The sequence below is a fragment of the Esox lucius genome, chromosome 25 (genome assembly GCF_011004845.1).
Source record: "Esox lucius isolate fEsoLuc1 chromosome 25, fEsoLuc1.pri, whole genome shotgun sequence".
Lineage (NCBI taxonomy): Eukaryota > Metazoa > Chordata > Actinopteri > Esociformes > Esocidae > Esox > Esox lucius.
Genome location: NC_047593.1, coordinates 18,763,264 through 18,771,450, shown reverse-complemented (window position 1 = coordinate 18,771,450; position 8,187 = coordinate 18,763,264).

Genomic DNA, 8,187 nt, shown 5'->3' with positions numbered 1-8,187 from the left:
GAATCTGATACACTGCCAATATTGCAGGTTTTCCAACTTACAAAGCATGTAGAAGACTGTAATATTTATCATAGGTACTCTGTGAGAGACTGTGAGAGACGGAATCTAAAACAAAAATCCAGAAAATCACATTGCATGACTTTTAAGTAATTAATTTGCATTTTATTGCATGACAAGTATTTGATACATCAGAAAAGCAGAACTTAATATTTGGTACAGAAACCTTTGTTTGCCCCTCCATGAACTGCCACCTTAACGTGGTGGAGGGGTTTGAGTACCCGAGTGACCCTAGGAGCTATGTTGTCTGGGGCTATATGTCCTTGGTAGGGTCTCCCAAGGCAAACAGGTCCTAGGCGACGGGTCAGACTAAGAGCGGTTCAAAACCCCTTAATGATGATAAAAATGTTGAGGTCTGTGACGTCGCCCGGTATGGCGCAGCCGGGGCCCCACCCTGGAGCCAGGCCCAGGGTTGGGGCTCGTATGCAAGCGCCTGGTGGCCGGGCCTTTCCCCATGGGGCCCGGCCGGGCTCAGCCCGAAGGTGCGACATGGGGCCGCCTTCCCGTGGGCTCACCACCCACAGGAGGGACCATAAGGGGCCGGTGCGGAGAGGATCGGGCGGCAGTCGAAGGCGGGGGCCTAGACAACCCGATCCCTGGACACGGACAGTAGCTCTAGGGACGTGGAACGTCACCTCGCTGGCGGGGAAGGAGCCTGAGATCGTGCGAAAGGTTGAGAGGTTCCGACTAGAGGTAGTCGGGATCACCTCTACGCACGGCTTGGGCTCTGGATCCACCCTCCTTGAGAGAGGATGGACTCTTCACCACTCTGGAGTTGCCCATGGTGAGAGGCGGCGGGCTGGTGAGGTTTGCTTATAGCTCTGCCGCCATGTGTTGGGAGTTTACCCCGGTGAACGAGAGGGTCGTTTCCCTGCGCCTACGGGTCAGGGATAGGTCTCTCACTTTTGTTTGTGCCTACGGGCCGCACGTCAGTGCAGAGTACCTGACCTTCTTGGAGTCTCTGGGAGGGGTGCTGGAAAGTGCTCCAACTGGGGACTCTATCGTTCTACTGGGGGACTTCAGTGACACCTGGAGGGGCGTGATTGGGAGGAACGGCCCCCCTGATCTGAACCTGAGCGGTGTTCAGTTATTGGACTTCTGTGCTAGTCACAATTTGTCCATAACGAACACCATGTTCGAGCATAAGGGTGTCCATCAGTGCACGTGGCACCAGGACACCCTAGGCCTCAGGTCGATGATCGACTTTGTTGTCGTTTCATCTGACCTGTGGCCGTATGTCTTGGACACTCGGGTGAAGAGAGGGGCGGAGCTGTCAACTGATCACAACCTGGTGGTGAGTTGGATCCGATGGCGGGGGAGGAAGCTGTACAGACTCGGCAGGGCCAAGCGTACTGTAAGGGTCTGCTGGGAATGTCTGGCCGATGGACACCGGAAGTAAGAGATGCCGTCAAGCTGAAGAAGGAGTCCTATCAGGCCTGGTTGGCTGGTGGGACTCCTGAGGCAGCTGACGGGTACCGGCAGGCCAAGCGGACTACAGCCCGGGTGGTTGTGGAGGCAAAATCTCGGGCCTGGGAGGAGTTCGGTGAGGCCATGGAGAAGGACTATTGGCTGGCCTCGAAGAGATTCTGGCAATCCGTCCGGCGCCTCAGGAGAGGGAAACAGTGCCCTACCAACGCTGTTTACAGTAGAGGTGGGCAGCTGTTGACCTGTCGTCGGGCGGTAGAAGGAATACTTCGAGGATCTCCTCAATCCTGCCATCACGTCTTCTATTGAGGAAGCAGAGGATGAGGGCTCACCCGGGCTGAAGTCACAGAGGTAGTCAAGAAACTCCTCGGTGACAAGGCATCAGGGGTGGATGAGATCTGCCCTGAGTACCTCAAGTCTCTGGATGTTGTGGGGCTGTCTTGGTTGACACGCCTGTGCAACATCTCGTGGCGGTCAGGGACAGTGCCTCTGGGAGTGCAGACCGGGGTGGTGGTCCCTCTTTTTAAGAAGGGGGACCGGAGGGTGTTTTCCAACTATTGGGGGATCACACTTCTCAGCCTCCCCGGGAAAGTCTATGCCAGGGTTCTGGAGAGGAGAATGCGGCCGATAGTAGAACCCTCGGATTCAGGAGGAACAGTGTGGTTTTCGTCCAGGCCGTGGAACACTGGACCAGCTCTATACCCTCTACGGGGTTTTGGAGGGTTCATGGGAGTTTGCCCAACAAATCCACATGTGTTTTGTGGATTTGGAGAAGGCATTCGACTGTGTCCCTCGCGGCATCCTGTGGAGAGTGCTTCGGGAATATGCTAAGGTCCTTTGCTAAGGGCTGTCAGGTCCCTGTACGACCGAAGCAGGAGCTTGGTCCGAAGCAGGAGCTTGGTCCGCATTGCCGGTAGTAAGTCAGACTTGTTCCCAGTGCATGTTGGACTCCGGCAGGACTGCCCTTTGTTGCTGGTTCTGTTCGTAATTTTTATGGACAGAATTTCTAGGCGCAGCCAGGGGCCGGAGGGTGTCAGGTTTGGGGACCACACGATTTCGTCTCTGCTCTTTGTGGATGATGTTGTCGTGTTGGCCCCTTCAAACCAGGACCTTCAGCATGCACTGGGACGGTTTGCAGCCGAGTGTGAAGCAGTGGGGATGAGAATCAGTACCTCCAAATCCGAGGCCATGGCCCTCAATCGGAAAAGGGTGGCTTGCCCACTTCAGGTTGGTGGAGAGTGCCTGCCTCAAGTGGAGGAGTTTAAGTATCTAGGGGTCTTGTTCACGAGTGAGGGAAGGATGGAACGGGAGATTGACAGACGGATCGGTGCAGCTTCTGCAGTAATGCGGTCGATGTATCAGTCTGTCGTGGTGAAGAAAGAGCTGAGCCGCAAGGCAAAGCTCTCGATTTACCGGTCAATCTACGTTCCTACTCTCACCTATGGCCATGAGCTTTGGGTCATGACCGAAAGGACAATATCCCGGATACAGGCGGCCGAAATGAGCTTTCTCCGCAGGGTGGCTGGGCGATCCCTTAGAGATAGGGTGAGAAGCTCGGTCACCCGGGAGGAGCTCAGAGTAGAGCCGCTGCTCCTCCACATCGAGAGGGGTCAGCTGAGGTTTCTTGGGCATCTGTTTCGGATGCCTCCGGAACGCCTTCCTGGGAAGGTGTTCCGGTCCCGTCCCACCGGGAGGAGACCCCGGGGAAGACCTAGGACACGCTGGAGGGACTATGTCTCCCGGCTGGCCTGGGAACGCCTCGGTGTTCTGGAGGAAGTGTCTAGGGAGACGGATGTCTGGGCATCTCTGCTTAGACTGCTGCCCCCGCGACCCGGCCCCGGATAAGTGGAAGATAATGATGATGATGAACCTTTGTTTGAAATTGCAGAGATCATACGTTTCCTGTAGTTCTTGACCAGGTTTTCACACACTGCAGAAGGGATTTTGGCCCACTCCTCCATAAAGACCTTCTCCAGATCCTTCAGGTTTCGGGGCTGTCGCTGGGCAATACGGACTTTCAGCTCCCTCCAAAGATTTTCTATTGGGTTCAGGTCTGGAGACTGGCTAGGCCACTCCAGGACCTTGAGATGCTTCTTACGGAGCCACTCCTTAGTTGCCCTGGCTTTGTGTTTCGGGTCGTTGTCATGCTGGAAGACCCAGCCACGACCCATCTTCAATGCTCTTACTGAGGGAAGGAGGTTGTTGGCCAAGATCTTGCGATACATGGCCCCATCCATCCTCCCCTCAATACGGTGCAGTTGTCCTGTCCCCTTTGCAGAAAAGCATCCCCAAAGAATGATGTTTCCACCTCCATGCTTCACGGTTGGGATGGTGTTCTTGGGGTTGTACTCATCCTTCTTTTTCCTCCAAACACGGCAAGTGGAGTTTAGACCAAAAAGCTCTATTTTTGTCTCACCAGACCACATGACCTTCTCCCATTCTTCCTCTGGATCATCCAGATGGTAATTGGCAAACTTCAGACGCGCTGTCTTGAGCAGGGGGACCTTGCGTGCGCTGCAGGATTTTAATCATTTTAATCAATTTCTTTGAGACTGTGGTCCCAACTCTCTTCAGGTCATTGACCAGGTCCTGCCCTGTAGTTCTGGGCTGATCCCTCACCTTTCTCATGATCATTGATGCCCTACGAGGTGAGATCTTGCATGGAGCCCCAGACAGAGGGAGATTGACCGTCATCTTGAACTTCTTCCATATTCTAATAATAGCACCAACAATTGTTGCCTTCTCACCAAGCTGCTTGCCTATTGTCCTGTAGCCCATCCCAACCTTGTGCAGGTCCACAATTTTATCCCTGATGTCCTTACACAGCTCTCTGGTCTTGGCCATTGTGGAGAGGTTGGAGTCTGTTTTATTGAGTGTGTGGACAGGTGTCTTTTATACAGGTAACGAGTTCAAACAGGTGCCGTTAATACAGGTAATGAGTAGAGAACAAGAAGGCTTCTTAAAGAAAAACGAACAGGTCTGTGAGAGCCGGAATTCTTACTGGTTGGTAGGTGATCAAATACTTATGTCGTGCAATAAAATGCTAATTAATTATTTAAAAATCATACAATGTGATTTTCTGGATTTTTGTTTTAGATTCCTTCTCTCACAGTTGAAGTGTACCTATGATAAGAATTACAGACCTGCTTTGTAAGTAGGAAAACCTGTGCAGTGTATCAAATACTTGTTCTCACCACTGTATGTAGTGAATTAATGTGAAATAAATTCAACTCACCATTTCCATGTTGTTCGCAAAGATGTTCTGTCACAAAGAAATCCACTCAAGGTTAGTCTCCTTTCATCTAAACCTGAAAAGTTTAGGTACTTTCCAAATGTTTTACTATTGTCTCTGCAGTAAACATCTCTTTCGATCAACAACTTTCCCTTTCAATTTTAAAATGAAAGGTTGTTGTTCTGCTCTTCCTGACTGTAATGTAACTTCAGGTTGCGTGACAAGGTTGGAGTTCCCAGTACAAATATTTAAGTGTTCAAGTATTCTACGAAGTATTCTATGTTTTTTGGGGAAAAAATTATAGAGAGAATTAATTTGGTCTAACAACCCATTGCAGGGATGTTATCAGGTGTTATTCTGTCCAAAGACATGGCATTACATTTAATCAAAACCAGAATGTGGTGTTTAAGCGGCTGAGAGGAACTTTAATTGGTTTTTGTAACAGGATAGGTTTATGAAAAATCTTTCAACGGTATTGATAGACATTAAGTCTTATTTAGGGTGGAGTTCATTTAATAATGCTTTGCAAGAATACTTTTTTACATCTGCATTTTAAAGTTTTATAATTTAGTATCCAGGGTAACAGTAAGTACCAAAAAACTCAACTCGTTTTTTAAAACTACAAGTATATTACAGTCACGGCCAGCATAAAGGGATTCATTTGGTACTTTCCTCTGAGCTTGTTTAGCGCCACCCCCAGCCTTTAGACTGTCAGCAAGCCATTTACAGTAAAGGATGTAAAGTTGTAAAAGTGGATTGTTCAGGGAATTCCTGCAGAACAGCACAACCCACTGACACCCTCACAAATAAGACGTTAAAGAACTTCGCCACATTGTCATCAGATTTCGACCGCTAGGCTTCTGACATAGTTCAGTGTCTTTGCCCGCGAGTTGTTTTGACAAAATACGTAAAATTCGGATTGCAAAATGATTAAGTATGATTTGAAGTGGTGGGTGTGCCCACTGGAATTTAACTCCATGTTCTACGTTCATTTCAGGAATTAGTTGGTGTTTTGAAGTCATGAGCTCAACGGTGACACCAGCCTGCTCATGATGGTGATCATGGCCCATGGATCACTTGGCCACATCTAAGTCAATAATAAAAAGAATATGGAACTAGAAGAAATCTATCAGCTTTTTGACAACCGCCAATGTCCTGCCCTCTGGAAGAAACCCAAGGTGTTTCATTGTACAAGCCTACCGAAAAGGTGCCTCTCCATATATGTTAAAGGTTTGAAAGTTTCACTTTTCACACAACTGGTGCAATATGTTCATTTAGTTTTGCTTTTCTTTTCCCCCGCTGTTTTTTTTTTATGGGAGTGTATGCAGTGCCTCCAGGTATAAGCTCTTCACATGCTGACTGTGTTTTTATGGGAGTGTATGCAGTGCCTCCAGGTATAAGCTCTTCACATGCTGACTGTGTTTTTATGGGAGTGTATGCAGTGCCTCCAGGTATAAGCTCTTCAAATGCTGACTGTGTTTTTATGGGAGTGTATGCAGTGCCTCCAGGTATAAGCTCTTCACATGCTGACTGTATTTTTATGGGAGTGTATTCAGTGCCTCCAGGTATAAGCTCTTCACATGCTGACTGAGGGATGTTTTCTGTAATGGTTTCATGTGTGTTTCACCCCGCTCCTGTGGATCTTGTTTGTTTTTTTTTAGGTGAAAGAACAGCTGGGTCAGAGGCGTTCTCATAAAAAGGAGTACCAACACAACGCGGGACTCAGAAATGGCCGGAGTGAGATCCAATTGTCTTCCCAGAAACCATTACCTGTTTTTGACTAGGATTCTTTCATAGGGCGCTCTATTCACATCGTGAGCTCCATGACCAAAACGTTGTATCGTGGATGAGGATGGAGTGTGAGTGCAGAGGGAGATTGCTATAGACACCCCCTGAGTAGGCATTACATAAGGTAGAAAGGGGAATTGATAGGGGGTTGATGTCAGTTTGTGTTTTATGTTTATTCCACTGATTAAGACATGTATGATTAAGCATTTTTTTTCACAGCGTTAGGTTGTTGGATGAAGTGTTATTATTTATGATGCCATCATTAATTGAACGTTCCAGATTCGTGTTAAAATAAAACCTGTCCAAATCAGGGACAGATGTCGCACCTTAATGTGGCCATCTTTTCTGATCGTTCCACACCTGGATAATAATGGGCTACCACGTTCCTGGAGGAAACAGTTGAATTCTGCATAAAGACAAAGAAAAAAACGAGGTTCTGTTGCAATAAGGTCAAATCCTAAAGCCCATTTGAAACAGTGGCTAGGAACAAAACACCTTGTCTTAATACACTGGGCACTTCACCAAAAGCAGTTGTGATAACAGGATAAATTATACTTTCCCAAAACGAGCCTCCGAAATTCACCATTAGTCACCCCTGAACTGGTCCACCAACACAGATGTCAGGGTTGTTACATTGGCATTTTAGACATTTAGCGGACACTTATCCAGAGCGACTGAAGTGCATTCTTCTTAAGGTGTCTTGGGAAAAACAACATCTGACAATCAAATGTACATTTTCCTTCACTGAAGCCATTATTGGCAGTCAGTGCCAGAGAATTGCCAAAAGAAGTGAATTTTTTTTTTTGGTAGAAATTATTTTAGAAAAAAATATATTTTCAGGAGTGGGGGAGATACATATATTAAAGTTAATATACTCATACTTTCATTCGTAATTTCTGCCATCATTTTAATTTGCTGTCATGTCGGTCTATTCAACAGAACACAGTTAAGTAACCACAGGTGAGTGTATTTAAATAATTCAGTACCCCTGAAATAAACTGAGGCAGCATGGTAGCGTCTGACCAGTAACAAACATTGCTAGATTCACCCTGAGCCAACAGTTTGTCACCAAGCAAGCCAGATAGTAATACTAATTACTTTAAGGTTGCTGTAGATATTACAGCCTTCTTATCAATCAAATCAATCAATCACATTTATTTATAAAGCCCTTTTTTACAACAGCAGTCGTCACAAAATGCTTTACAGAGACACCCGGCCTTAAACCCCAAGGAGCAAACAACAGTAGTGTTGAATTTCAGTGGCTAGGAAAAACTCCCTAAGAAGGTCGAATTTTAGGAAGAAACCTAGAGAGGACCCAGGCTCAGAGGGGTGACCAGTCCTCTTCTGGCTGTGCCAGGTGAGATATTAAGAGTCCAATTGGAATAATAAATACATTTCTCTGGGCTAAATCCAGAGGCTATTTGATTTTAGACTAGGTCAGAAGTATGACCAGGTGGACAAGGACAGGGACAGCAACGGGCCCCCCAAACCAGGTAATCTGCAGGTGTGGACCAGGACCTCATCGCCACCTAAAATCTAAAACTGGAGGAGACTGAGAAAAGTTAGTAGTACATCCCTCATATCCCCCAGCACAATAATATAGCAGCGTAACACCTTGTAACTGAGACGGGGGGGTCCAGTGACACATTTGCCTTGTGAAATAGGGGTTAATTACATTTATTAAT